At 47.8% G+C, this 27102-nt stretch overlaps 1 protein-coding gene across 3 annotated transcripts in view; it reads right to left on the bottom strand.

The window, feature by feature from the left end:
- The window catches only part of ANKHD1 (ankyrin repeat and KH domain containing 1), a 1478908-nt gene that overhangs the window by 832781 nt on the left and 619025 nt on the right, over positions 1-27102 (bottom strand). The window lies entirely within an intron of this gene.

Below are 27102 nucleotides of genomic sequence, written 5' to 3'. Positions count from 1 at the left end.
GAACGGGAAGACGGACAGCGGGAGGGGGGTGCGGGAACGAACGGGCACACGGACAGCACTCACCTGGACCTGGACTTCCTCCGGCGGCGGTCGGCTGTGGAATGACGAAAAGAAACCTCGACGACCCAAAAAATAAATCCCGCCCACCGCCGCACTGACGTCCTAAAAGGGGCTGGATGAGAAAAACATCCCAGGAACGCCCAAGAATCGCCTCGGTGAATGACGGACGCCTCTGTCTTCCAATGGCTAGCCTCCATGTATGGAGCTAGCCAATCGAAGAAGGGGTGGATTCAAGTCCCCCATACTGTAAACAAAAGTTTTCGTCTGGGCGGAGCACTGCTTCGCAGTGCTACGGCCCAGGCGAAACCTAAAAATGACTAGGGGTAGAGCTTCTATGGATCTGTGCTAGCTGGCGCGGAAAAAAGAAGAACTGACTTCAGCGCGCATGGGCAGCGTCTAAGTACTCCGACGACGTCATTTCGGCGCTAACGACGCAGACGACGGACGCGGAGCCGCGGACGACACCTACCGGCGCGCAGGGGTATTGCTACGCAAAAATTTCCGAATCCAGTCTGACGCCTGGGGATATTCTAATGTAAGGAATCTATCACTAACGTGTCTCTTTCAGATTTTTTAATTTACACCTCACTCCTTCCACATTGCAGTCAAGTATCCTGACATGAAGTTTGCACCTCTGTCAGAGACAACCTCCTTAGGAAACCCCACTCTGGAGAAAACTCCAAGTAGGGCCCTGGCTACAACAGGAGCTGTAGTGGTCCTAAGGGGAATAGCTTCTGGATACCTGGTGGCATGATCCAGTACCACCAGTATAAATCTGTGCCCAGATGCTGTTGGGGGGTCCATTGGTCCAACAATGTCAATCCCCACTCTTTCAAAGGGTACCCCAATCACAGGTAGTGGTATAAGCGGGGCCTTTGTGGTGCCACCTGATTTGCCACTGGCTTGACAGGTGACAGGAGCAACAAAACTCCTATGTGTCCTCAGACATGTGAGGCCAGTGAAAGTGAGGGACAAGCCTGTCCCAAGTCTTGTTCTGGCCTAAGTGTCTTGCAAGGGGAATCTCATGGGCTAAGGTAAGAAGGAAACCTCTTAGAGACAAGGGGATGACCAGCCTCCTGGAAGCACCAGGCTTGGGGTCTCTTGCCTTAGAGTATAGGAGTCCTTCATCCCAGTACACCTTGTGGGTACCTGTAGCATTCCCTGCAGCCTCAGCAGCAGCTTGCTGTCTGAGGGGTTCAAGGGAGGAACAGTCTAACTGTGCCTGCCTCAAGTCGGCCCTGGAAGGTCTCCCTGTCCCAAGAAACTCAACCTGTTCAGGTTCAAGTTCTTCTAGGACAGTTCCTTCTGGGGTCTTTGGGTCAGCCTCCTGAGAGGGCTGGTCCTCAACCTGAGGCAGGGGGGAAGGCACTGCCTTAACCCTACTGCTCTTCCTCTTGGGTGGTGTCTGGTCCATTGTTCCAGGATCCAGCACCTGTTCAGCTGGGCATTTTCTAGCCTGTGACCTAGTCACATCAAGGACATGTGCTGACAAACCTAACATTTCCACATCAGTCCTATACTCCACTTCTGACCAGAAGGAGGATTCCAAATCATTGCCCAACAGACAGCCCACTGGGAGGTCTGAACTAACTACAACCCTTTTGAGGCCAGTTACCCCTCCCCAGGAGAAGTTAACTGTGAGAAGTTGGCCTGATATGCAGTGCTCACTATTCTAGTGATCACTATGTATCATACCAAACGACCCTTATTGATGATTGGTTGTAAGTCAACCTTATAGACCAGCTATCCTAGTAGCATGGACAAGAGCAGTCTTTAGGCTAAACTCTAGAGGGCGTGTTAAGCCAGCTGTTATACCATCACATATACCCCTTGTACACCAAGTGAAAGGACACCACACAAGTTGTTATGAAAATAAAAGGATATTTATTATAACACAACAACCCTGGACTCTTTATGAGGACAGGGCGCTAAGCACAATACAAAGCTCTTAAAGAAATACTGAAAGTCGCACAATTTACACAAATGCCCGAGGGGCACGAAAAACCATATACTACAAAAGTGGAATGCGAAATTACTAGCAGGTAAGTACTACTCTCAGAGGCTTTAGAACCGCTGGGCCTACAATGCTGAACCCTTAGATTAGAAGCAGGAGGCCTAGGGACGTCGTGTGCAGAGTGGAAACTCTCACGCGTAATGCGGGACAAAGTCTATGGATACTAGTAAATGCAAAGTTAGTGTTCTCAGGCGAACCAGACTAGGTAGGTCAAAAACGAAAGTGGATCTAGACACTGAGAGAGTGGATCTACGCTGGAGCACCGTGGTACTCGGTTTACCTAGCCCAGGGGCTGCGGCTGCATAGGGTTCAAGTGTCGTTGGGAATCCTCGTTGACGAACCAGGAGCCTGAAGTGGAAGTTGCTGGCAGGCGACCAGTGAAGATGTTACGGGCTGATCCAAGGGCTGGATCAGTGAAGAAGGATACCTGTAAGCAGAGGGGACCAAGTTCTGAACCACTAGCCAGTGATTAGGTGGGCACCAGGATGGCACCGGAGGAGGTCACTCAGCCAGGCGAAGAGGTGACACTGGATTCAAGTGCGCTGGGGATGCCCAGACGTGGGTCCCAGGCACTCCACACCTCTTGGAGTCAAGCTAGCCGGGCTGATGAGAGGTGTTACCTCGAAACCGGTCCGGTCCTCGGATGCTTGATTCCGTTCTGGGAAGGACATGGCTTTAGTAGTTCGGACTGGACTGTTCCCATGGGGCAACAGGGTCAGAGCTGATTTGCATATCGCCATTGTCTAACCCAGGGTGGTGTGGAGTGCAAAAAAACGATGGATTTGGGCCCAGATCTTTTGACTGGGGGAATGTGTGACATTGATCCACATTCGGTCCATCACTTGTTGTTTTTGCAATTGCCGCCCTAAGTGCGCTGGGGATGCCCAGACGTGGGTCCCAGGCACTCCACACCTCTTGGAGTCAAGCTAGCCGGGCTGATGAGAGGTGTTACCTCGAAACCGGTCCGGTCCTCGGATGCTTGATTCCGTTCTGGGAAGGACATGGCTTTAGTAGTTCGGACTGGACTGTTCCCATGGGGCAACAGGGTCAGAGCTGATTTGCATATCGCCATTGTCTAACCCAGGGTGGTGTGGAGTGCAAAAAAACGATGGATTTGGGCCCAGATCTTTTGACTGGGGGAATGTGTGACATTGATCCACATTCGGTCCATCACTTGTTGTTTTTGCAATTGCCGCCCTAAGTGCGCTGGGGATGCCCAGACGTGGGTCCCAGGCACTCCACACCTCTTGGAGTCAAGCTAGCCGGGCTGATGAGAGGTTTTACCTCGAAACCGGTCCGGTCCTCGGATGCTTGATTCCGTTCTGGGAAGGACATGGCTTTAGTAGTTCGGACTGGACTGTTCCCATGGGGCAACAGGGTCAGAGCTGATTTGCATATCGCCATTGTCTAACCCAGGGTGGTGTGGAGTGCAAAAAAACGATGGATTTGGGCCCAGATCTTTTGACTGGGGGAATGTGTGACATTGATCCACATTCGGTCCATCACTTGTTGTTTTTGCAATTGCCGCCCTAAGTGCGCTGGGGATGCCCAGACGTGGGTCCCAGGCACTCCACACCTCTTGGAGTCAAGCTAGCCGGGCTGATGAGAGGTGTTACCTCGAAACCGGTCCGGTCCTCGGATGCTTGATTCCGTTCTGGGAAGGACATGGCTTTAGTAGTTCGGACTGGACTGTTCCCATGGGGCAACAGGGTCAGAGCTGATTTGCATATCGCCATTGTCTAACCCAGGGTGGTGTGGAGTGCAAAAAAACGATGGATTTGGGCCCAGATCTTTTGACTGGGGGAATGTGTGACATTGATCCACATTCGGTCCATCACTTGTTGTTTTTGCAACTGGATTCTGCTGCTGCACGGACCAGGGTGCTGATGTCGACCAGGCTGGAGGTCTGCGAGCTGTCCCACGTCGGATGTCTGCTGCTGGCGATGCTGGATCCGGTGAAGGAGGCAACAAGCCTTGGCTACGGCAAGCCCACGTGGCGACACAAAATGGCGTCCTGAGTGGACCAGGAGGGTCCGGGGAGGGTCCCCTTCAGGAGGAGACTAGGGCCAGTCTAGAGGAGCTAGACCAGCGGTGAAACAAACGTAGGACGTCGTCTGGAGGGTCACTAGCCAACTGGCAAGTGACCGGACAACGTAGCAGCAACCCAGGAGCAAAAGGGCCCCACGCAGATCTGGTGGATGCTGGGGGGCTGGACTTCGGTGCTCGTGCTGCTTGGGGTTGGGGCTTCTCTTACCCCAGTGCACCCACTCGAGGGTCCCTCGTGGTCGTGCTGGTTCAGTGTTGTGCTGGTTCTTATGGTTGCCGGGTCCTCTGGTCTTGTCGCACCCACGGTTCTCAGCTGTGCTGTAGAGGCAGGTTGAGGTCAGAGAGGGCAGGGAGTCCGGGTCTCGTCGTGCTGGTCAGTCTGGTTCCGGAGGAATGACGTTTCAGCAAACCGCAAGATACTTAGTTGGTGCCTGCTGCTGCAGGGTGACTACTCCTTAGTCACAAGGGAGAAATCTTGAGAAGAAGTCTTGAGTTCCTTTCGTAGAAAGTAGTTTCAGGATTCAAAGATGATCTAATTTGGAAGGGTCCCCGTCCTACCTTTATTCTAAAGAAAGGGGCTGGTACGGGACTAGGTCCTGCCCATGGGTGGGACCAGGAAGGGGGGTGGTTACACCCCTCTCCCCTGTCCGGACTTTCCCCAGCTGCCCCTGGAACTGGTTCAAGCCGGCATATGCACAGTGAGCACCGGGGTGCCACTTGCAGTCACCTTCCTATTCAGCCCTGCCTACCTAGGATACACAAAACCCTGTCTGGGATGGTGCTAGCACCGCCCCTGACAGGAAACCCTTTGTCCAAGCTCTCCTCGCTGGAAGGACTCCCCAGCAGCAGGAGGAGGTCAGATTTGTGTCTGTGGTGGCAGCATCCATTTTGTGATGCTGAGGCTTGAGTTAACTTTAACCGGGGTTCACAGTTACATACATGTCGTGTCCCTCTAGAAGGGTGGAATGCTAACCCCGTCGCCAGAATTGGCGAGGGGTTAGTATTCCAATTCGTATGACACCTTACTCGACATGTTTTGATAAAGCGATACCAAAGTTGGCAAATAACTGCGAGGATTATAAGGCACTTAAGAGTATATGGTACGCGTTATCATGGAACAGCTATTAGGACTTGGTACCGCAAGCTGCAAACGAGCTCAGCTCATGCCAGAGCACCACCCCCATAATTCCAAGCACTCTGCCTTCAGGATTGTCAAGGCCTGCCTTAGGAGTGACTGATAGGAATACATGTGTCCATTTTAGGGTTAGATATAGGTATACTATATCTAAAGCAAAGGGTGATTACACCACCTTGCCCCAGCTGTCGTGCAGCCAGTTGTGTGAGATTTAGATGGCCAGCCAGGGGTGGCATAATACATGCTGCAGCCCCTGGTAGGGCCTGGGTACACCTATGCCCTGAGTTACAGGGTCTGATAAAGTGGCCCAGTACCAATTGGTAAATGCACCTAAGGTACATGGAATCCATTTTACAGAGAGAGCAGTAGGCCTGGGGCCCTGAATAGCAGGGTCCAGGTCAACTAAGTCGGAAAACCAGCAAAACACCAGGCAAAAAGTTGGGGGCAACCATAGTCAGCTATCCACCTTCCTACATAAACAACTGCCATACTGTGATTGGTGACGTTGCTAGCATTGGTCACTAGGTAGTCTGAACCTAGTATGATCTGATCAGGGTCCACAAAGGCTGGTGTCACCATAGTGACACTGGCACATGTGTCCCTGTAGGCCTGAGCCATTTTTCCATTGATCAAAGGTGTTTGCCTGTACTTGCCCAGAGTACTGGGACTTACAGTAAGGGTCATATCCATGTCCCCACTACAAACAAGAACAGCCTGAGTAGGTATTCTGACTAAGTCAGAACTAACCCTGGGCGTAGTGTGCGAAGTGGGGCTACTCGGAGCTACGCGAAGTGGGCACAAAACTACGCCCACCCGCGCACTCCGCGTAGCCCCACTACGTGCCGCCCGCCTCCCTCCCGCCCTCCCTAAATACTTCAATAAAAGGATAGAAAGCTTTTAAAAACACTTACCTTGTCCGCCGCGTCCCCGGGGCACCCTCTCGCCGTCCCTGGATTCGCGCCGCCATTTCGGGCGCCCGCGCATGCGCATTTCTCGTGAGAAATGCGCATGCGCGGCCGCCCGCGAATGCGCATTAGTATTCGAAATGGCGGCGCGAATCCAGGGACGGCGAGAGGGAGCCCCGGGGATGCGGCGGACAAGGTAAGTGTTTTTAAAAGCTATCTATCCTTTTATTGAAGTATTTAGGGAGGGCGGGTGGCGGCCGGCTACGCACCGTCTGCGGAGCGCGCGTAGTGCCGCCTGGCTACGCCCGCTACGTAAAATGCGTAGGAGAAGGCACTACGCGCACTCCGTGCACGGAGCTGGCCGCCCACCCTTAGTCAGAACCCACCTCAGTTCCCAGGGTTAACCCAACTATAGCCTTGGGGGGTACACTACTACTACTAACTGTACTAGGGGGTGCAGGTGCCTTAGGGGCAGTAGTGGTAGGAGCTGAGCCTTTCTTGGTGCACTCACTAAACCAGTCAGTCTTATTTTTACAGTATTGGCACCATGGTTTCTTCTGACCATCATTCTTCTTCTTTTGGGAATTCTGGGACCCACCCTCAGATTGTTGGGGCCCTGTTAAAGTCTTCTGGTCATTTTGTTGATTTTGATTACTACCCTTTTGGTTCGCTTTCTTCTGGCCACCACCCTGGTTCTGGTTCTGCTGCTTAACCCTGGTTCTGCCCCATTTGTCTGCCGCCTTTCCCAATTCTTGGGGAGAGGTCGGATCTGAGTCAATCAGGTGCTGATGCAACAACTGGTTCTGACACTTATTTAAGATTTGTTCTATCATTATAAGATTGTACAATCCTGTATAATCAGTAACTTTACTTCCCAGTAACCAGCCTTCTAGGGCCTTAGTGGCACAATCAACAAAGTCAGTCCAATCCTGAGCCTGAGTTTTCTGGGTATCTCTGAACATCAACCTGTACTGTTCAGTGTTAGGCCAAACCCATCAATCAGTGCACTTTTCAGGACTTGGTAGTCATTAGCATCCTCATCTCTAACCGTGAGGAGCTTATGCCACAATACAGCTGCCCACTGACCCTTGGGTACCTGCTGTACTTTGCAGGCCCTCTCCAGAGCAGTCATCCATTTGTGGATATCATCCCCTGTCTTATAGGGAGGCACTATTTTACTCAGATGTCTATTATCAAAACTCCTGTCTTTATCCCTAGGGATACTGCTGCCACCAGTGGGTTCTATCCCACCTAGGTTTTTCAGGTTTTAATGTCTTTATTTCGATAATAAAATCATAAAAGACAAAAGTAAAAAACATTACAAAACATAACCACTATACATTAAATTTTATAGAAAAAACTAATGAGCATATTATACACTTTACATTGGAATCACGGTTAAAACAGATTATTAAGTTTTGTTGGTTGTACAAGACATATGTAAACCTGGGACTAAAATTTTTTTTAACTTAATGAAATCTTACATGATACAATTAACCTCTTGGCTGCTAATGACAAGGGTAACTCGTCATGGAATTTCCCTTGATTTCAATGGAAATTATATGAGAAGTAAAATATTGCCTTAGCAGTAAAGGGGTTAAGATGAATTCCTTCTAGACCTGATTACCCATGCCCATCCTAAAAATTTGGCCAAACATGTCACAAATATTTCCGAGGTATTCGTTTTCAGCACCCAGATTGCCTTGGAAGACCTTCTGCAGGAAAGACATTTGAACAGGGGTTTTAGCCATGTGGAACGGGGCTCAGAGTACTGCGGACAGGCAAACAATAGATGACCTTCTGTTTCTTTTTGATCTGGGCACCAGCTACAGAAACCAGTGGAGGTTTTACCCCAGGATGAAGTAAATGAATTCAAAGCTAAGGCACCCACGGGAAACTGATGATAGAGTTTCTTGTCCAGAGGTCTGGTGATAATGTCCCAGTAGGTCTCACGGGAGGGGTCTAGCTTGAAGCTTAAGAATCTTCCCGTGAGGCTACCAGAACTGGAGGCGATTACCAAAGAGTGGCGGGTTGAGGCCCAAAATAGTTCTTTGAATTCTTTTTTAGATGGGAAAGTGTTGGTGCCTGGGGAGACCCACAGATGTTTTAGGCCCATATCGTGCAGACTCTTTTTCACCGAGCGAAGCCAAGGGATTCGTTCTGAGCCCCCCAAGGACCTCACTTCTGCTAACTCTTTAGCAAATAATGTGAGATCCGGGCAGGTCCATAAGCGCCTCCAGGTAGCCACTACTCTAAATCTCGCCATGTCTGTGATTGGTTGGCAACCCATATCATGGCAAAGGGGTATCGATGGGGAGGACTGTGGTAACCCTACCAAATTCCGTAGGAATTTGCACTGAATTTTATAAAGACTGGAGAGGTCCATATATCCCCATAACTCAGCCCCATAGAGTATGGCAGCGTTTATTTTAGTGTCATAAATTCTCAAGGCAGGGATAACCCGTTTGGTGATAGATCTCTTCTGCTCGCGCAAAAGACAGCCAGTCAGTTGGGCGAATTTTAAGTGCTGCGTCGCGATTTGATCTTTCCACGACAGACGGCGGTCCAAAGTGACCCCCAGATAAGTCATAGTTTCAACTTGTTCCAGGTTGACCCCGCTCATTTGAACGTTGCTGCGTGTGATGTTATTCCTGGTTAAAATCATGAACTTGGTTTTGCCCACATTTACCTGGAGGTCATTTTTCACACAAAACTCCTCAAAACTGTTCAAGGCCCGCTGCAGGCCTACCCGGGTCTTGGATAGGAGTAAGGTGTCATCAGCGAAGATGAGCATGGGGAATTTAGTCCCTGCCAAGGTCGGGGCATCAGTATGGGTGGCCGAGAAGAATTTTACGACTTGGTCTATAAAGAGTAGGAAGAGAGTGGGCGCGAGAACGCACCCCTGTCGAACTCCTCGGGTTACAGGGAAGGAATCCGTATGTTGTCCCTGTACTCCCCACCTTACCCTAGCATAGTTCTCTTCGTGCAATCTAATGATCAGCTCCAGTAGTGCTCCAGGCATTCCCAATTCCCTCAGTACCTGCCACAATTTACCCCTAGGTACCAGATTGAAGGCTGACTTCAGATCTATAAATGCGGCAAAGATGGTACCACCGCCTAGCGTAACCACCTTCCAGAAGATCATACAGAATCGGAGCACCTGATCAGTGGTGCTCGTACCAGTTCTAAAGCCCGCCTGCATGGGAGATAGTATGTTTTCAGTGTCCATCCACCCTTGCACTCTGGCCAAGATCATACGGGCAATGACCTTTTGGAGGCAGTCGATTAAGCTAATCGGGCGATAGTTGCCCGGATTAGATTTGTCTCCTTTTTTATATATAGGAAGAATCTCGGCCCCCTTCCATGTTTTGGGAATGCGTGCACCCTTTGCTATAGCATTGGCAATGTTTGTTATATATGGAACCCAAAGAGCAGTGTTTGTTTTAAACAAATCGGCTGGTATTTGGTCCAAACCAGGAGCTTTCCCCCGCTGAGTTAAACCAAGAGCTAACTCTGTCTCGATATTAGTGAAGATCAGAGTTGATTCACAAGAGGGCATTACATACAACTTATTCAAAATAGGAGGAGGGTCGATGCCTTCTGAGCTAAATTGAGATGAGTAATGGATTATCCAGGCTTCTGGAGACACATGGCTAGTTGGAATACGGGAATCACCATCCTTCCCCCATTTTACTATGTCCCAAAATTTAGTCTGGTTGTTTGACTTGGTGGCATCCAAAAGATCAGCCCAATAATCATCCTCCCACGCCCTCTTTGCTTCCCACTGTACTCTTTTGTACCGTTTCCTAGCCTCCTTTACAGCAGACATATTTCTAGATTTAACTTTTTCGACTAGGTTACTGTGAGCCTCCCTACAATCTTTGTTATACCACTTTGCCCGAGTGGCAAGCGGTCGCCCAACACCCCTCTGACATGGTTTAGAAAAAAGTAGCTTAAGTTCAGAAAAACATTGGTCATGTAAGTCCATAATTTTGTTTGGTTCTGAGGTACCCCTCCCTATGTCCTTTAACATCATTTTGTCTGATGCGAGCATCACCACTTTTTCTATGTTGGTCTGTATAGTTTCGTCACCTGATATGTTGGACCACTTCAATCTCCTACGATCATTTGATATGGTTACAACCCCAAGCCCCTTAGGGTCTGGAACTTCCAGTCTTACCACACCGTGCACCTTAAGTTTCAGAGACAGGGGGTTGTGATCGCTTTCTGGGCGGGGGACAATTTCCATATCAACCAACAGACTCCAGAATTCCATTTTAAAAAAGATATAGTCTATGCGACTTTCTCAGGCCATTGTCAAAAGTAAAATTGGCGCCATGGTCGGATGGAGTACGGCGTTTGCAGCCCTTAAACCCCAGGTGAGACAAAAAGCAGTCCAGTTCAGGGCGGCCTCCGTTGCTTTGACCGGTTTGCTGACCATTAGATCCGGTATATTCCAAGTAGCATCCTCTTCGGGCCCCCAGCTGTCCCCTGCTGAGTAGAGCGGCTCAATAGTGCAGTTTAAGTCGCCGGCTAAGAGGATCAATGTTCCTTTGTTCCACCCTGCCAAAAGATTGTCCAAGACACCCACCATCGGCGGACAACGACCACCAGGGAGACCACGGGAGTAGATGTTGATAATGAGCATGTGCTGACCGCCTTCCTTGCTCAACCCAATTGCCAAGATGTCGGGGTGGTCCACATAAAGTTCGGTGGTTGTATATCCCCAATCCTGTTTGACCCACGTTATCAAACCCCCTGAAGCACGCCCTTTATTACTCTTAGTTGCAGGTTTGAAAAAGTTTATAAAACCAGCTTGTGTATATGTGCAGTTGCCCAGGTCTCTTGGAGTAACACTACGTCATATTTATCAATAAACTCCAGCCAATCCTCAGAGTTTATACGAGCCTTCACTCCAGCAACATTCCATGACACAATATTAAATGTTGCTGTGGTGGGTTCAGCGTGGTTATTACCTAGATGAACAGGGGAGGAGGAAATGGTGTGGGTGGTGCTTTTGGACATGTTTCTAACCCCTTTTTCTTCAATATTGATTTTTTGCACACTATCCCCCTCAGCCAGGACCCTCGTTTTTACCTTTTTATATGGCATGGACTGGTTACCCAACGAGGGTGTCACACATTTAAAAGGAGTTTGTACTTCTTCCCCGGTGTCAACGGTAGGGTTATTCAATGTTATTGGAGAACACAGTCAATCTACCAACTCCAGGTCAGACAGCGCTCCAAAGTGATTGAAAAGTAGGGGGTACTGTTGTAGGTGGGGTGTTCTAGGCCCTCTAAACCTCCCATCACTCACTCTCCACTGATGTGGGCCTATAGGATAGTTGGTATGTGGATGAGGATAAAAGTAAGCGAGGTCCAGAGTTTGGACGTCGCCCTGCCGGGCAAATCTTGCTTTTCGTCGTATTAGGTTGACCACCCAGGGGTCTTTGAAAGATATCAAGATACAGTCCCCTTCCAAATCTTTAGTGCCCTTACCCACCCAGTCTACTCTCCTTACATAAAGGATTTCTGTAGGGGATGATGGAGGTAGGGGGCGATTTTTATTTAGCCAGTAAATTACTTTGTTCCGCAGTTCCCCTTGGGTCTCCTTAATACCATCCCGTAGAGGAGCTACACCAGTTAAAACTATGGTATATTGGGACGCTTCTGGGGGTAGATTGACTCGGGGAGAGGGGCGCAACTTTTGTTTACCCACAGGCTGAGTCCTAGGGGATTGGGGGTTAGTAGTACCCCTACTAGGTGGTTGAGCTGGGGTAGTATTAGATTGTTTTACCATACCTTTTAAAAGTGACTGGGTCGCTTTAACTGGGTTAGGTTTGGTTGAGTTTTTCTCCCTTGGTGGATTATTTGGGGGACCTCTACTAGCAGCGGTTGTTGCGACAGTGGACTTTGCCCCTACTATGGGTTTGTTAATATTGGTAGTTGCCCCTAGCGGTACCGGCTTGGTGGCCTGAATCATAGAGGAATTATTTACAGTTTGTTTTTGACCCTGGTTCGGGTTACGAACCCCCACCCCAACCCTAGACGTTGATAATTTTTGAAATAAACCCAAATTGGTGTTTACTACTGTTTCCAGTGCGTCGATTTTAGCGGTCATCAACCTTGTTCGCTCCAAAACCGGGAGCAAAATGGTTTTTAACATAGCCTCAATTTTGACCAACAAAGTGTTGTCACTATTGAGGCATGTTGGACAAGGATTAGATGACCCAGAGGGAGCTAATGATGGACAGTACACAATTGGAAAGCCTTGGGGTGGTTGGGGTGGATTACTCACACTGCTGGTATCATTCAATTTGGGCTGTTTATGGTCTTTATCCCCCTGGGGACTCGAGATATGTTTTCTCTTCCGGGAAATCGGTTTTGGGCTCGTTTTGATCAACTGAAACATATTAGATGGAGTAAAATCAAAAGACTGGGGTGAATTGACCAAACTATATTCATCATCCCCGGTATTCTGGCTTCCCTCCCCATTCCTTGTCTGGTTAACATTAAGTATCTGGGCCTTATTGTTTGGGGAAGGGTATAAGTTAACCCCATCTCCATCCATATGGACTATTGCCTCTGTCTCGATGGTAGAAATGCAGTTAAATGCTGCATGAGAGACGGGGCTTTTGACTAAAGCTAAGGTACCCATTGAGGAGCGCTTTCCAGTGACTAGATCGAGAGATAGCCTTTGTTCCACCATTTCGATTTCTTTTTCCAATATTCCAGTGGCTCTGGTGATAAAGGCGTCTAGAGGGCCAGAGACTACGCCCTTAGATGTTTGTATGTGAACTAAGCGTTCTTTCCCTGATCTCAGTGGCATGGTTAGATTCTGAATGGTTTGTTTATAAGAATAGATAAATAATTCCACTAAACTTTTGGTGCTATATGTCCCCCTCCCTTATGAAGGCAGTTAATACCAAAATACCTTTTCAAACCGTGCAAAATGTAAAATTTTAGGTCTAAAGGAATTTTTAACGGTGGTCCGGGCCCAACCCAACCTTGTCCGCGCTCCCGCGCGGCGGGAACCGTACTTCCTTTATATGACTATCCAATTAACTAGCAGGTGGGCGGGGCCGGCAGGGAGAGCAGCCCAGCTGGTCCAGGGGCGCGCAGGGACTCCTGGTCCTCGGAGTCCCCGCAGTTTCTCGCAGCCCTGCCGGTCTGTGGAAGTTAGTCCCCTTGACGGTGGTCCAATGTCAGCTTGAAGCCGCGCTGCGGGACCCGCGAAGCGGGTCTGGCGAGGCGTGGCTCACGGCAGGAACTGGCTCCCTTGCAGAGGTAAAACAATGTCCTCGAGGCTTGTGCGGCGTTTAGATAAGGAATCCGCAGTATGCCAGGTGAAGCAGCCTTTTGACGCTAAGAGCGGGTGGGCGGGGCCGGCAGGGAGAGCAGCCCAGCTGGTCCAGGGGCGCGCAGGGACTCCTGGTCCTCGGAGTCCCCGCAGTTGCTCGCAGCCTTGCCGGTCTGTGGAAGTTAGCCCCCTTGACGGTGGTCCAATGTCACCTTGAAGCCGCGCTGCGGGACCCGCGAAGCGGGTCCGGCGAGGCGTGGCTCACGGCAGGAACTGGCTCCCTTGCAGAGGTAAAACAATGTCCTCGAGGCTTGTGCGGCGTTTAGATAAGGAATCCGCAGTATGCCAGGTGAAGCAGCCTTTTGGCGCTAAGAGCGGGTGGGTGGGGCCGGCAGGGAGAGCAGCCCAGCTGGTCCAGGGGCGCGCAGGGACTCCTGGTCCTCGGAGGTCCCGCAGTTGCTCGCAGCCCTGCCGGTCTGTGGAAGTTAGCCCCCTTGATGGTGGTCCAATGTCACCTTGAAGCCGCGCTGCGGGACCCGCGAAGCGGGTCCGGCGAGGCGTGGCTCACGGCAGGAACTGGCTCCCTTGCAGAGGTAAAACAATGTCCTCGAGGCTTGTGCGGCGTTTAGATAAGGAATCCGCAGTATGCCAGGTGAAGCAGCCTTTTGACGCTAAGAGCGGGTGGGCGGGGCCGGCAGGGAGAGCAGCCCAGCTGGTCCAGGGGCGCGCAGGGACTCCTGGTCCTCTGAGTCCTCGCAGTTGCTCGCAGCCCTGCCGGTCTGTGGAAATTAGCCCCCTTGACGGTGGTCCAATGTCACCTTGAAGCCGCGCTGCGGGACCAGCGAAGCGGGTCCGGCGAGGCTTGGCTCACGGCAGGAACTGGCTCCCTTGCAGAGGTAAAACAATGTCCTCGAGGCTTGTGCGGCGTTTAGATAAGGATTCCCACTCAATTTCTGCTCTCTGGCAAAAGCAAGTTTTTCCTTGGCAAGGGCAAATTCTTCCCGTTGGATCCTCAGATTAACTTCCTTCATCTTTGCCTCCTGCTCTCTCCTCTGAGGGGAAGTCATCCCCCTCTGAGCAGATGCAGGAGAGCAATGGGAGTGAATAGAATTGATTGAGTCTCTGGATTGAGACCCATCTCTTCTATTCCCAAGGTTAGGCCTGCCTGTGGCTAGGTCTGGGGCTCCCCCAACCTCAGCCCCATGTAGGCTTAAGTTGGCCCTACTGAGTCTGCTGACTAAAGCTTGGCCATTGTCTACCTCTCCATCAGATAAGTCTCCATCTTCCCTACCATCTACATTTTCAGTTTCAGGGAGGTTAGAGTCAGGGTCATCTTCTAAGGGGGGGATGCTTCCATCTGCTGGGTCTGAGGGGCCTGGGTTAGAGGCCCTTCTGGCATCAATGGCCTCTAAGCGTCCTAACAGAAAAGGAAGGGTAGAGTTGGAACCCTGTTTTAGTTTCCTGGAGGTACACAATTGTCTCATCACCTGGAAACTGAGTGCTGCATATCTGGAAAGGACCTGTGGAGGGTCACTAATCACAAGGGGAGTCACTGCGGCCTCTCCTGTGATAGGCATGCTTTCTAGTGAGGTGTGGTGTGTGCACCTACCTACACTATGGGTTTTCCTACTGATCCCTTGCTAAGAGTTGTAGTCAGGGTGTGCTAGGCCTTTTCTACTACAACAGCTGGTTCAGTAGAACTCAGAGTATTTCTAAGCTTGTTGTATGTACCTATGGTACCTTTTGTGATCTTTCAAATGATATCTCAGATTATATTTGGTATAAACAACAGCAAGCTCAAATTCCAACCGCTGCACACCAATGTGAGAAGTTGGCCTGATATATGATGCTCACTAGTTCTAGTGATCACCTTGTATCAGTCCAAACAACCCTTATGGTGATTGGTTGTAAGTCAACCTTATAGCCCAGCTATCCTAATGCAAGCATGGACAGAGCAGTCTTAGGCTAAACTTTTTTGGCATGTGAAGCCAGCTGTTTTACCACATATAACCCCTTGAATACCAAATGAAAGGACACCACACAGGTTTTTAAGAAAATAAACAATATATTTATTAATAACAAAACACCTCTGAACTCTTTATGAGATCAGAGGGCTAAGCACATAACAATACTCTTCAGAAAAATACTTTAAGTCGCACAATTACAATGGTGCCCTAGGGGCATGACAAACCATATACTAAGTAAATGGGTTAAGTAGAACGATAGAAGAAATGAGTATGCCCAGAGGCTGTAGAATCGCTGGGGCTACACTACCCTAACCTTAGGTAAGGAGCAGGAGGCCCACATGACGCGTGTGCAGTGCTAGATCACACACGCGGGTTTCAATGCAAAGTCAATGGGCACGAACAATTTACAAAATAGGTAAGTAACTACAGTTCCGACTGGTTGAGACCAAAACTACAGGATACCTGGACACTAGGAGAGTCAATCTACCTATGAGCACCGAAATGCTCTCGTTACCTCACCCACGGGCTGCGGGTGCATAGGTGTGAAAGTGTGTTGGGTTTCCTCGTTGAAGTCCATGGAGCCTTGGAAAAAAGATGCTGCAGGCGACCAGGAGGAAGATGTCCGGAGTGATCCAAGGGCGGATCGAAGAAGATGGAGACCTGAAAGCAGAGGGGACAGTGTTCAAAGTCACTAGCCAGTGACCGGAGTGGAACCAGGAAGGAACCAGATGATGTTGTTGCGATCAGGTGAAGAGGTGACGCTTGACTCGGCAGCCACGTGAACCAGGAGGCGTCGTCGACTACCAGGATGGAGGCACGAGATGTCCCACGCAGGCTCTCGCTGTCGGCGGTGTCGGTTCCAGGATCGGAGTCAACAGGCCTTGGAAAATGCAAACCCAAGCGGCAAGTAAAGATGGCGTCTGGTGCGGACCAGGAGGGTCTGGGGTACTTATCCTTTGCAGGGAAACAAGGGCCAGTCTGGAGCAACAAGACCAGTGGCGTAGTTTCAAGGTTTCGTCGTCTAGGAGGCCACTAGTCAGCCGGCAAGTGACCAGACAACGCGTCAAGTAGCAATCAAGCAGAAGGGCCCCACGCCGATCTCGTGGATGCTGGAGGGCTGGTCTTCGATGCAGGAGCTGGCTCGGGGCTGGGGCTTCTCAATCCCCAAAGCACTCACTCAAGGGTGCCTCAGAGGTCGTGCTGGAAGCGAAGTGCAGTTTCTTCAAGATGGCCGGTCCCACGTGTCTCGTCGCACCCACGGATCTCAGCTGTGCTGCAGATGTGAGTTGAGGTCGGAGAGGTCTGGGAGTCCGGGTCTCGTCGGGCTCTGAAGTCTGGTTCCGCCAGGAAGGACGACAAAGTGAACCGCTAGGACGCTTGATGGTGCCTGCGGATGCAGGGCGGTCACTCCTTGGCCACAAGGGAGATTTCAGTCTTCTGTGGAGCAGAACGTCGAAGTCCAGAGTTTCTTCTTCGTAGAGTTGTTCAGGATAATCTAATTTGAAATGGGACCAGCTCCTACCTTTACTCTGCCAAAGGGGGCTGTACTAGCAACTAGGTCCCTCCCATGGGTGGGACCAGAAAGGGGGTGGTTACAGCATCCATTTTGTGATGCTGAGGCTCTGGTTAACTTTAACTGGGGTTCTAGTTCTGTACATGTTGTGTCCCTCTAAAAGGTTGGAATGCTACCCCCGTCGCCAGAACTGACGAGGGGGTAGTATTCTAAATCGTATGACACCATACTCAACAGGTTTTGATAATGCCAAACCAAAGTTAGCAATAACCGCGAGGATTATAATGCACTTAAGAGTATATGGTATGGCACTATCATGGAAACAGCTAAAGGACATGGTTCCGAAAGCTGCAGACAGGCTCAGCTCATGCTAGAGCACCATCTCACTTATTTCCAAGCACTCTGCCTTCAGGATTGATAAGGCCTGCCATAGGAGTGACATAGAAATATATGTGTCCATTTTGGGTTAGATAAGGTATACTATATCTACATCAAAGGGTGATTACACCACCTTGCCCCAGCTGTGTTACCAGCCAGTTGTGTTTGTTTAGATGGCCAGCCAGGAGTGGCGTAATACATGCTGCAGCCCCTGGTAGGCCTTGGGTGCACTTATGCCCTGGGTACCTATGGTACACTGTACAGGGACTTACAAGAGTGACCCAATACGAATTGGTAAATGCACCTAAAGTACATGTGTGTCAATTTAGAGAGAGAACAGCTAGGCTGTGGGTCTGATTAGCAGGCCCACAGCCAGGGAAAGTTGTAAACCAGTGAAGCAAAAAGCAAAAATCTGCGGTGACCATAGGATTGCAGACCCTACTCTCCTACACCTGGGAACCAACAGTATCGGCGGAAAAGCGTAGACATAGATCTGTGACCAGTTCATCAAAAACGCATTCCCGCACGAGTCCCGTTGGGGATGCCAACTTGAGTAGAATGGGCATTTGAGGTTCAGACTGGTCGCGAACAAGTCCAAATCGGGTTGACCCCACTTCTGAAATATGCGATCCAACGTAGGTTGATGGAGTTATCACTTGTGGTTGGACGCCGTCGACCTGCTGAGGGAGTACGCAAGGATGTTGGATACTCCCGTGACATGGACCGCTTCAAGAGTTATTTGATGCTGGATCGCCCAATCCCAAATTTGCTGGGCTTGCAGGGGCAAAGTGGATCTTGTGTCTCCTTATTTGTTTAGGTAGTGCATACTTGTTGTGTTGTCCGTCCGGATCAACACTGAGGGTCCGAGAATGAGGGTGAGAAATGATATTAGAGCTAGAATGATTGCTAGCAACTCCAAAAGGTTGATTTGACAAGTCCTTTGTTGAGCATCCCATTTGCTGTTGACAGTGAGTCCATGAAGGGAGGCGTCTGTGGTGATGACGAAACTTGGAGCCTCCACTAGGAACGAGAGGCCTGCTGCAACGTTCCATTTGCAAGTCCACCAGAACAGCGCTTTCCGTATCGGAGGTGTGATGCGGATGAGATCGTTGAAGACCTTGAAACCTGAAGCCATTGTTTGTTGAGCTCCTCTTGCAAGGGTCTCATCTTGAGACGACAGTTGGGGACCAGGGGAATGCAGGGTGAGAGCATCTCCAGAAGTGGATTGAACTGTCGGAAAGAAATGCACCTTTTTGAGCGTAGTAGTTGGGCAAGCTTGCAAAGCTTTTGTTGTCTTTCGTTTGAGACAAAGGCTGGTGTCTTTAGTGTGTCTAAGGTGCCTCCTAAGAACGCTCTTGTTTGCGAAGGGATGAGTTGAGACTGGTCTAGATTGATGGAGAGACCCAGAAATTGGAAAAGAGACAGACATCTCTGAGTATGGGCGTTTGCGTCTGTGAAAGAATTTGCCTTGATAAGGCAGTCGTCTAAATAATGAAATATTTGTATTCCCTTTTGTCGAAGCCATCGGTGCCAAGACTTTGGTTAAAACATGGGGCGCAGAATGTAGTCCGAAGGGAAGGACTTTGAACTTGAAGTCCCTGCCAGCCACTATGAACCTCAAGAACTTTCTGTGTTTGGATAAAATTGCGACATGAAGGTAAGCGTCTTGAAGGTCGAGGGTGGTCATGTGATCCTCCGGAGTGAGGAGATGAAGGACTTCTTGGAGAGTCAACATATGGAAGGATTGCTTTTTGAGATATTTGTTTAGGGAACGAAGATCCAGAATGGGGCGCCATTCTCCCGATTTCTTTATTAGAAAATATCTGGAATAGAAACCGGTGCCTCTTTGTAAATTTGGAACCACTTCGATCACTCCATTCCTCAACATCACATTTGGGAGGAGAATTCGGAGGAAGTTAGACAAACTCTAGAACGTGGCCTCTGGCCACAATGTCCAAGACCCATTGTCTGTGGTTATAGCAGACCAGGTCGAGTAAAAACGGGAGATCCTTCCTCCAACTTTTGTAGGAATGAGCGGTAGAGCAGGTGGCAGCTGTCACTGCTTCTTAGATGTATCAGGTCCGCAGTAGGACTTCCTTCTATTTTGTATATATGACATCGTTGGTTATTGCCTGAAGGATTGTTGTCGTTGAGAAGAGTAACCTTGGTTACCTTGATAGGACTGGTATTGTCTGGACTGGTTATAGCCTCCTCAACCGGAGAAGGATCCACAACCACTAGCACCTCGAAACTGAAGAGTACCAAGAGATCTTGCCGTCTCAGTATCTTTTTTTAATACCTTGGAGGGCATGGTCAATGTGCTGATCAAAAATCCACTCGCCATCAAAGGGCATGTCAATTATTTTTGTCTGAACTTACTGACGAGATGAGGTGGATTTTAACCAGCACTGTCGCCAAAGAACCGCAGCACCTGCCAGTTGCCGAAAACCTGTAGACGCAACATCCACAGTAGAATCAATAATCTCAGCCGAGATTCGTTATGCCTCCTGGAGGATTTTGAGCACTTCTGACTTGGAGGGCTCAGGTAACATCTCGATGAAGGGAGAGATGTCTGACCACATCTGTCTATCATAGTGGCGTAAGATGGCCAGCGAGTTGGCTGCCCAGACAGTAGTGGCCGCCATTGTTGAAACTTTCTTCCCAATGTAATCTAGACATCTCCCATCCCAATCAGGGGAAGCCGAAAATGGAGAGGAGGGATTCCATGCTACTTGGGAGATAAAGGAATCTGCCTTAGGCTGACCTATCAGACATGCTGGTGAATTATCCGGTGCCTCGTATTTCTTCGAGACGAGGCAGGACTGCACAAATGGGGGCAAGAGTCTTCATGACTTTCAGGCCTTCCTGCCAAATAAAGTCGATAATAGGGATTGTTCGTTCTTGTCTCCTTGGCTGGTCCTTACAATTGTAAAGGAAACAATCATCCTTCTTGGTTTCCATTGGAAGGAGGAACCGTTGTGCTGCTCTCTCCATTAAAACATGAAAATCTCAGATGTCAACTGAAGGTGAGTCAACAGAAGCAAGAGTAGAAGCAGACAGAGTTTGTATAGAATAGTCATCCCATTCCGTAAAGAGTGATCTGTCATCCAATTCTCCTTCTTCTCTGTCATTGTCCGTGGTATGAGCTAACTGAAGGTGATAGGACACCGAAGCCACTGGAGAAACTGGTCAGGGCGACCTTAGCACTGAATAAGATTAAGGAACGGCGTTGGTAGGAAAGAAGAAGCCGATTCAGATGGAGGATATTGGCTATAGTAGTCGTCCAACATGTGCTGTAAGTTGTTTAGAAGAGATGGAGGCATTTGTGCAGTAGGGTTTGACTCTGGAGCTGAAGCTGCAGTCTCAGGGTAATAATCACCTTCTTGATCTTCATCTTGGTATTTAATGAAGAGCTCTGAAGGGCTTCTGGCAGTCTATCGTCCTCATCAGATTCTTTCTCATTGGCCACATAATCCAATAACTTCTCGGGCAACGCAAGAGGAACTTTACTTGGGGAAGTGTGAATCGGAGAGAGGACCTCCAAGGAAGATTTGAGTCTTTGAAGCAAGGAAGGCGCTGCTGTCGACGGTGGTACCTGTATAGACGGTACCATAGAAGACTTTGAGGATGCTGTAGCTGTAGACTAAGACCAAACCTGGAGATCAGTGCATGAAGATAGTTGCAGCATCGACGAGGTAGTCATCAACTAGGCGGCCATCGAGGAGGTAGTCGTCGACGAAGTGGCGGTAGACTAGGTGGCTGTCGACGAGGGAGTCGTCGACGAGGCAATCGTCGATGAGGCTTTCTAACTCTTCGTCGACGAAGGGGCGTCGACGGCAGTCTTCAACTTCTTCGTCAACGTTGATGAGAAGGAAGTGACTGACGTGGTTGGTCTCACGGAGACGGACACTAGTGTCTATGGCGAGGAAGCAGACGACAGTATCATTTGAGGCTTTGGAGACGAGAAAGTTGCAGTTGATGTAGTAGTCACGTGATGGCAGGCTTCGTCAACGAAGACATCCTGGACGACGAGGGACCCAGTTTCTGAGGTAAATATTTGTCAGAAATGGGTTTTGAAGCCGGAGATTTCAGAGTCTTTCTCGGGGGTGTAGAAGGTAGAGTTTTACCCTTAAGAGGCAGAAGAGCCTTTTTTGATGTGGAAGGCAACTCAGCAATCTTTGAGGTGTGCTTTTTTTTTTTTAACACATTAGCCCTAGGAGAAGACAAATCTGTGCTGTTAGCCCTCTTCGTAGAGGAAGCAGTCCTGACAGAGGAAACACTCTCAATGTCAGATAAGGGGTTGTCTTGGTCCTTAATCTTCTGCAGCCGCAGAACTATACGTCCCTCTCTGTACCTCAAAGTCTTTTGAGGGAAAGTTTTACAGATCTTGCAGTCTCTCACCTGGTGGTCCGGGTACAAGCAGAAAATGCATTTCTTGTGGGGGGTCTTCAGAAAACAGCCAGAGCTTCCCACGTGACTCACAAGGTCTAAAGAGAGATTTCTTTGAAGAAGATATCATAAAATGAAGAAATTCTGAAGAAACCTGAAGAAGTACTGAGCAGAGCACAGAGAGACTCCCTTCAGACGACATGCAGTAGAAAATCGGAGAGCCTGAGCCTCTGGGGAGAACATTCTGGAGGGTGCTGTTGTCTGATTGGCTGTGGTTTGGACTATGTATAATGACTTGGATGAGTCGTGAAAGTGGAAAAAAAATTCCTATTGACGTCTAACTATTTTACTTCCTGGTTCTAATTTACCTATGATATGGCTATTTTATGCATATTTATTGCTATTTATAAGACTCGTGGTACTCACACATAGTCGACGGAATGATTCAAGCATGTGAATCTATGAAAGATACCCCAATACTGGAGAAGGGGGAAATCACTGCTTGGAGGTGGCAGCTCCATAGCGGAGGTCATCATTTCCCCGAAATCTGTTGTCAGCCCCCTATTGGAGCCCCCCCCCCCCCACCACCTGTCTGGCTGCTTGTAAGCGTGCTACTGCATATTGTAAGAGTGGAAATGCTTTGATAAAGCGCTCTTTTCTCCATCTCAGAGCTGCTGCTTACGAAAGAAGTACATGTACAAAGTGGTCTAAACGGCTTCAATGAACTATCTATGTATTTTTTCATTTTTTTAAATTGTAGCCAGGATTTCATCAGCTTGGGGTCCGCAATGATGCTCCGTGTTGAAAAGCAGGTTGAGGAATCGCTGCTGGACCACAGGCTTTAACCCGGAGATAAAAAGCCTGGTGTGTCGTCTGAGTACGACGATGGTATTAATGCCCCTAGACCCTGTGTTTGCGACATCCAACGTACAGCGGATGCCGACAATGGAGAGTATTTTGTCTTTCAACACAATATCCTCCAACACACTTTCTGATCTTCTCTGGAAGGTGCTTAAGAATCATCTACTCCCACTCTGTCCTCTCAAAGCAGGACGAGAGTGCCACCAAACTGGTTATCCGCCAATGGGATCATACTGTCATTCTCTTGCCTGCTGCATCTACCTTCTTGGCCTCCTTGTTTGGAAGATAAGTCGGTGGCCTGGACGGTGGTGCACTTGTGGGCGGTGTGCACCACACTACCAGAGTCACGTAGAACCTGCCCCTTAATATATGTTGGGGCGCTAGGAGAGAGTTTGAATTTCTTTTCCACCCTTAGGGTGACTACCCTAGCTTTGTCAGAAGCAGATTTTAGCAAGTACTTCAACATGAGGAACTGAACAGTACCCTCAGATTTGGAAAGCATCTCTAGAATAAACAAACAAGTTACTTACTTGTAACAATGGTTTTGCAAATGAAGCTCTTCTAGGTTCACATGCTATGCATATTCCACCATCTGGTAGAGCTGGAAAGGTCTACTTGTAGTCACTTTTTTCCTCCTCTCCTCTTGGACATGGGTGTCTAGTGGAACGAGATCCCACACTACTAGGCTACTAAACCCATTGTGTGGCCAAGCATTCTGATTCTTTTTTACTGCTTGCGATTCTGTATGAAATACTTTTAGCTGTAATGCATTATTTGTAAACTTATGTGTTTCTGCACTGCAGTGCTGCTTTTTTCTAAATGTCTTCCAACTGAACGAGTGTAAAATGCTGAAGCAGTGTTCTTGGACTGGATCTGGCATATTATTTGAAGTCAATGGCAAATTTTTGTCAAGGAATCCTGATATTTTAGCTCCCTCTGCCTCCTTCATGAGTTATTGTTGCTTTAGGATGCAGATATCGATCTTGCAATTTATTTATTATATACTATCTTTGGGATAGTGTATGTGTGACAGTGTGCACACTTACCCCCTACTCTCAATGGACGTTTGACAGTAAGTGCCCTGATCTAACAGCACAGTATGCCGAGAGAGTCTATATTTAATAAATGTTCATTTAGGCTGTATGGAAAGAGTAAATTCATATGGACCTTTACCCTTTATCAAAGTAGACAGTGATAGTGTGTGAGTGTGTGTGTTTTTATGTATGTGGCAGTTGCCACTCTGTAGGTATAGCTGAGATTTTCAGATATAGGAATTACTTAGATTTTTTACTCGCTAATAACTTTGCCCCCATTGTCACAAATCACCACAAATATTTTCAAACCTATTGCTTTTTCTACATTGGTGGAGGATGGAAAGTTTTGCTGCAATTGGTCAAGGGGGTGCAAAGATAAAAGAGGGGGGCAGGGTGGGTCCCAAAATGCATTTGTGCACCAATAGATTTTTCCACAGACTTATCATGCCCGCAAAGCGGCCAAATCCCCAGTCGGATTTCCAGTAAATTTGGCAGGATTGTAGATAATGGTGTGCAGATTTGCCTTTTCGGCATTACAGGCAAGTACTCTTTACATTATAAGGCATTTAAACTTAGAGATATCTGTTGTCGCAGTAATTTAGTGAAATTTAGCAGCATTTCATGAAACTAAAGCTGTACTTCGTGATGACAAGGCATTTTTTGACTAATGGCTGCCTATGCAAAAGTGAAAGGCAGCCATGTTGTTTTAAGGCCACTTTTAATGTTCTGGGTTAGTGCCTTTGATACAGGAATTAGGATTTATAATTTTTCCCACCTATTACTACTCAAAGTGGTAATAGGTAGGGAAATTTACGAGTTTCTATATAGTTATATATAAAAATGTACCGAGTACCACTAAGATTTCTAGGAAGTACCATGATACAAAAACAAAAAAAACATTAAATACACTGTACCTCACTATATTTTACCAATATAGTATACTACAGTGTATTTTTAATTCTCATAATTATTGCACTAATTAGAAAAACTATTTAAAACACTACACACTATTCCGTAAAGTACTGTAAAAAATATTGACAATTATAAATACATTCCACTATTACCACATTAACAAAGTGGTAATAGTTAGGGGACAGCAATAAAACCTGCTACTTATCTATATCTAAGGCGTTAACTCAGAATACAGCCAAAGTGTGCTGAAAACTACATGGCTGCCTTTTACGTTTAGTAAAGACAGCCATCAACCTATCAAATACTGTCTTCTCCTCGCCATGTACCGCGATATACCACAAAGTTACCATGGTATACTTCGGCACAAAAAATAACTAAGCATTTTAGCACGTAGAACTTTTATAACACTTACAATATTTACACCAACTACCAAAAATTAACATTTACAGCTCATAATATAGATTCCTTACACATTACACGTACATTTGTTCACCTAATTTCAGGCATCGTCTGTTTCAAGTACCACACTGTACGCTATTACACTTATGCCACTCCAGTCTACGCTATTCCACTGTATAATACTACACTTTACGCTATTACACTCTATGCCACTCCACTTCGTTCAATCACACCCCAATGTACGCCATTACACTCTACGCAACTCCACTCTAAGCCACTCTACTTTATTCCACTATATGGCACTTCATTCTACGCTACTTACACTCAACGTTATTCCCCTGTACACCACATCACTGTACATCCCTCCACACCATTCCACTCTACTTCACTTTTGCCACACCACTACGGTATATGCTATTCCATTTTACCCCACTGCACTTATACTCCACTCCACTGTATGGTACTCCAGTCTACCATAGACTATTCCACAACACCCCACTGTAAAACACTGTAATCCACACCGTGGCACTCCACTTTATGACACTTTAAAGCACTCCATGCAGTTCATTGCACTGTATGACAGCACTCCACTGTCTAAGACTTTACTTCACTGTACAATAGGCCAAGCCACTCTATTCACCTCTACATCACAACATACCACTCCACTCTATTACACTTATTCCATTCTATCCTATGCGACTCCACTCAACTCCACTGTAGGATACTTTATCCAACTTTGAGCTGCTCCACTCTCTATGACACACTTCTCCACTGTATATTAACACCACTCTACAGAACTCTACTACACTGTATGAGAGAGGTGTTCAGCTCCCTTTTTTACTAATTGGCTGGGCCAGAGAGAGTGGGGTCCTCAGGGCCAAAATCGGCCTGGGGAGTGGGCCACACAGCCCCTCCCCCTTTAGTAATTAACTGGGACCCAGATGATGGGGTGCCAAGGGCAAATATCAGTCTGGGATGGGCCTCCATGCCCCCCCCCCATCTTGTTTACAATAAGGCCAGGCCCCGGGAGATAGGGTCCCCGGGCCAGCATCGGCCCTGGGAGGGGGCTTTGTGCTCCCCTCCATAATTACAGTGGTGGGCTCAATTGGATGAGGCCCCTGGGGCCAAAAACAGTCCGGGGAGGGGGCATGGGCCCCTTCTCCCCACAAAATATGCCTGGCCCGAAGGATAGGTTCCCAAAGTTGAAATCTGCTCAGGGAGGGGGGCTTCATGTACCCTTCTTGTGTTGTATGCATTTGGGGAGTTTGTTACAGGGCACACCCTGCAGCCAAAGAACCTCCAGTCACAGCCTAAACATATGGCAATTAAAAATTACTTTACGTTTTCAAAAAACTATAAATTCACAGGAAAAAAACAAAGGTTACAGGGATACTATAGTTATGAAATAGCATTTTTTTTTAAACTGAGAAATTCACGGATATAGCAATAAAAGCCATATAAATTCACTGAAAAAACAAAGGTTACAGGAACGTTACTATTAGGAAATATAATTTTTCATTTTTTTTTAAATTTAAGGAACTTACATTAACAGAACAGAAATTCACTGAAAAAACAAAGGTTACAGAGTCGTTATAGTTGGGAAATAGATTTTTTTTCTTCAAACGTTAAGTTCATGAAAATAGCATAGAAAAAAATTACATTCAGACGTAAATAGGAAATAGAAGTAAAAAATTATTTTTAAATTCACTAAAAACAAAAGTTACAGGGACGTTATAGTTCGGTTCAGATTTTACACACACAAAACCATATACTTCAGCCATTATAGTTGGAGTTATCTGAAATAACTTGTTCCCCAAGGTAACTAGAACTCTAGCCTTCGCCATGCACTGCTAATTAACCCACATTTTACTTTACTCACAGCATCATCTATGGCATCATCAATAATATCACTTCAACATTTGCTGTAAAATTATTAATGAGAATGTTGCACATGGTGTGGGCACGAGTTCTAGTGACCTTATAGGGTAAAGAGTCTTCCTTTGAATAACTGTAAGCTGGTGTCTTTATAATGGGCTTTTTGAAGCCAATTATCTTGCATTTTAAGACAAAGTTGAAGTGGATTGAATTTTGAAGTCATTTTGTGAGATTTTTCCTATTTGGAGGTTGTGATGGGGAACCTTCAACATGCACTGGACTGCAATGAAGCAATTGTGGGTGCTTTTACAGAAA

The sequence above is a fragment of the Lissotriton vulgaris genome, chromosome 7, assembly GCF_964263255.1.
Source record: "Lissotriton vulgaris chromosome 7, aLisVul1.2, whole genome shotgun sequence".
NCBI classification, from domain to species: Eukaryota; Metazoa; Chordata; class Amphibia; order Caudata; family Salamandridae; genus Lissotriton; species Lissotriton vulgaris.
The sequence above is the reverse complement of the archived record's forward strand: the minus strand, read 5'-3'. Positions and strand labels throughout refer to the sequence as shown.